The following is a 3,404-nucleotide window of genomic DNA, read 5'->3' as shown; positions in this document are numbered from 1 at the left end:
CCAAGCCACCAGCCAGGTTTTTTATTCACACAGGTTCAAGTTTCTTGTTACTAGTTATCACTACTTAGTTTTTACTGTGTGCGCTAAGTCCTTAAACAGTAGTTGCAGGCAGTTTATACTGTGTCTGAGCTTTACAGTCAGCTGAAACAACTAAAAAAGTGCTCCGTATGGAGCAGAAGTAATTTTATAATCTCACAGATAACTAGTTTCAGTTCTTTTTCTTTCAGTTTAGCTTTTTGTAAAAGCCAGCAATAACAAAAGCGACCTTCCCCCATCACTTTTTTCTAGAAGGAAAAGGGATATGAAACCTTATATCTGTCTGGGAAAACTTGTGACAGACTGGAAATGTTATGAAAGCATTGAATAGGTCAGCCAGGCAAAGCAATGATATTTGGAGACGGGTTTTGTAGAATGTAAGGAATTACTGCCTGAGACAGTATGCAGATAATGTGCGTAACTCGTTGCTGACCTTGGTGGGTTAGCTCAGATGCTGATCCCTCTCGCTCTCACACTGATAGTCCCACCTTACACCTCTTTTGCTAACAGTATCAGGTGACTGTCAAGTACTTTTCTCAAGTGACCAGACTGGGAACATTTGAGATGCAAAATGGACAATAGCATGGTGCGGTATTATGCCCCAAACCAGTTTCATTCCTAAGTATGCATTGTTGAAACTGGAGGTCGCAAAGGTGTGCATAGTCATAGATAAATCCAGGTTCAGGAGAATTTATAATCTTGTCAGTTGTAGATTAAAAAGCCTGTTCTGTATCTGCAGCTCTGTAAGTGACCACAAACAGTGAAGATGGCAACTGTCAGTGGCCTGTTAAAGGATATTTGTCCTGGTTTTGGCTGGGATAGAGTTAATTGCCTTCCTAGTAGCTGGTATAGTGCTGTGTTTTGGGTTCAGTATGAGAAGAATGTTGATAATGTTGATGTTGTCAGTTGTTGCTAAGTGGTGTTCAGCCTAAGTCAAGTATTTTTCAGCTTCTCATGCCCAGCCAGCAAGAAGGCTGGAGGGGCACAAGGAGTTGGGAGGGGACACAGCCAGGGCAGTGACCCAAACTGGCCAAAGAGGTATTGCATACCGTGTGATGTCATGTCCAGTATATAAACTGGGGGGAGTTGGCTGGGGGGAATTGCTGCTCGGGAACTCACTGGGCATCGGTCAGCAAGTGGTGATCAATTGCATTGTGCATCACTTGTTTTGTATATTCCAATTCTTTTATTATTATTATTGCCATTTTATTATTGTTATTATTATCATTATTATTGTCTTCCCTTCTGTTCTATTAAACTGTTCTTATCTCAACCCACGAGTTTTACTTTTTTTTCCTGCCAATTCTCTCCCCCATCCCACTGGGTGGGGGGAAGTGGGTGAGCGTCTGCATGGTGCTTAGTTACCAGCTGGGGTTAAACTGCAACAGAAAAATTCTTTGAAATGTTTCTCTCCTCTCATTCAGCATTATTTTTCCCATCAGTCAGTTAACTGTTTTCATTCAAACTGCAGAGTCCTGGGATAGGATGCCAGCTAAATCTAATATGAAAACAATCTGGAGCTAAATGTCACCTGCACGGAGCTGGCATTTTATTCCAACTCTGTTCCGCAGTCCTCACCATCAGCTTTCTATGGCTGTGAAAGAACAGGTACACAAAATATACGTACAACTGTTGTTCAGCAAAACCCGTTTCAAAGTGATCCTGCTGCAAAAGGGTGCCAAGGGCCTGAGGGCTCCAAGTCCTCTCCTGATCAGAGCAGGAGCTCGCTCCGCCCGGGTCTCTGCCTTCAGAAATGTCTGGGATAACAGTGACACTCTGTGGCCAGCCAGGTAAAATGCAATGTCTCAATTTTCACAGGTTTTCTTTGCTTTCATCCGTTTTACCAGACAGAAAGGTAGTGAAGATCAGTTTGTAGCTTTCATTCTTGTTGATAATTTCCAGTAGCTTTTCAATACATTTCCTTTATTGTTTTAAAATGTCCTAAACATGTCAGCTAAGACAAAAACTAAAAACAAACGACCGAACAAAACCTTGCATCCATAACCCCTGAACCTGAGGAGTGTCGAGAGTGAGACTCCACTGTTCCTCTGCAAGTTGTACGAAGCACGTCAGGTCCGTGCTTACAGTGTCATTTTAATCACTTTAATTAATTTCCTCCTGTGGAACTGGAATGAGGGAAGCCCCTTAAGGGGACCTGGAATTGTATATTGCAAAGCAGAATTTCCTCCGGACTAATCTGGAGAGCTGAGTTTTTGTGGGTACCTCCAAGCTGTAATTTTACTTCCCATAGAATTAAAGAAGATATTACCTATTTTATATTTAGTGCAAATGGGCAGTATGGTTAAGCATCATTAGATGGCCTCTATAGGGCTTCCTCTTGATAGCAACTGAAGGAATAGCAAAAAAAACCCAGTCCTTGTTTCATAGCTTTTGCATTCAACAGATGGAGGAGCAAATACTAGGATATGTGAGAGGATGGAGTAAGAGCCTTTTTTTTGGCACACAGAACATTGATATTTTTGTATGCATACCCATTTTTTGCTCTTTTTTTTTTTTCCTTTTCAGCTGGGAACATTAATGGAAGAATTGAGATTAAGGCATCTTAACCCCCAGCCCAACTCCCCCCAGCTTATATACTGGACATGACATCACATGGTATGCCCTTTGGTCAGTTTGGGTCACTGCCCTGGCTGTGTCCCCTCCCAACTCCTTGTGCCCCTCCAGCCTTCTTGCTGGCTGGGCATGAGAAGCTGAAAAATACTTGACTTAGGCTAAACACTACTTAGCAACAACTGAAAACATCAGTGTGTTATCAACATTCTTCTCATACTGAACCCAAAACACAGCACTATACCAACTACTAGGGAGCCAATTAACTCTATCCCAGCCGAAACCAGAACAATGATTAAACACTGATTTCCAGTGAATTGGTTAGAATTAGACCTACCTGCTTCAGAGCTCGCCCTGTTTTGGTGTATGGCATCACAGCCGTGAAGACAATCTTGACAGCCATGCTGCGAGCGTCATGGTCCAACCATGATGATGTGGTCTCCCTAGGGAACCATCAACTATCGGCTTGTTGTCCAAAGCCTGTGTTTCACGTCCTACTGCAGGTCCCAGAATCATAGAATCATAGAATGGTTTGGGTTAGAAGGGACCTTCAAAGACCATCTAGTCCAACCCCCTGCCATGGGCCAGGACATCTCTCACCAGATCAGGTTGCTCAAAGCCCCATCCAAGCTGACTTTGAACGCTTCCAATGATGGAGCATTCACGACGTCTCTGGGAAACCTGTGCCAGGGTCTCACCACCCTTATTGTAAAAAAATTCCTCCTTATGTCCAATCTAAACCTACCCTCTTTCAGTTTAAAGGCTCTTTCTTCCTCCTGTCTGCGTCCCATGGAGTG

Source organism: Haliaeetus leucocephalus, unplaced genomic scaffold, assembly GCF_000737465.1.
Source record: "Haliaeetus leucocephalus isolate CR32 unplaced genomic scaffold, Haliaeetus_leucocephalus-4.0 Scaffold897, whole genome shotgun sequence".
NCBI lineage: Eukaryota > Metazoa > Chordata > Aves > Accipitriformes > Accipitridae > Haliaeetus > Haliaeetus leucocephalus.
This window is presented reverse-complemented; position numbering follows the sequence as displayed.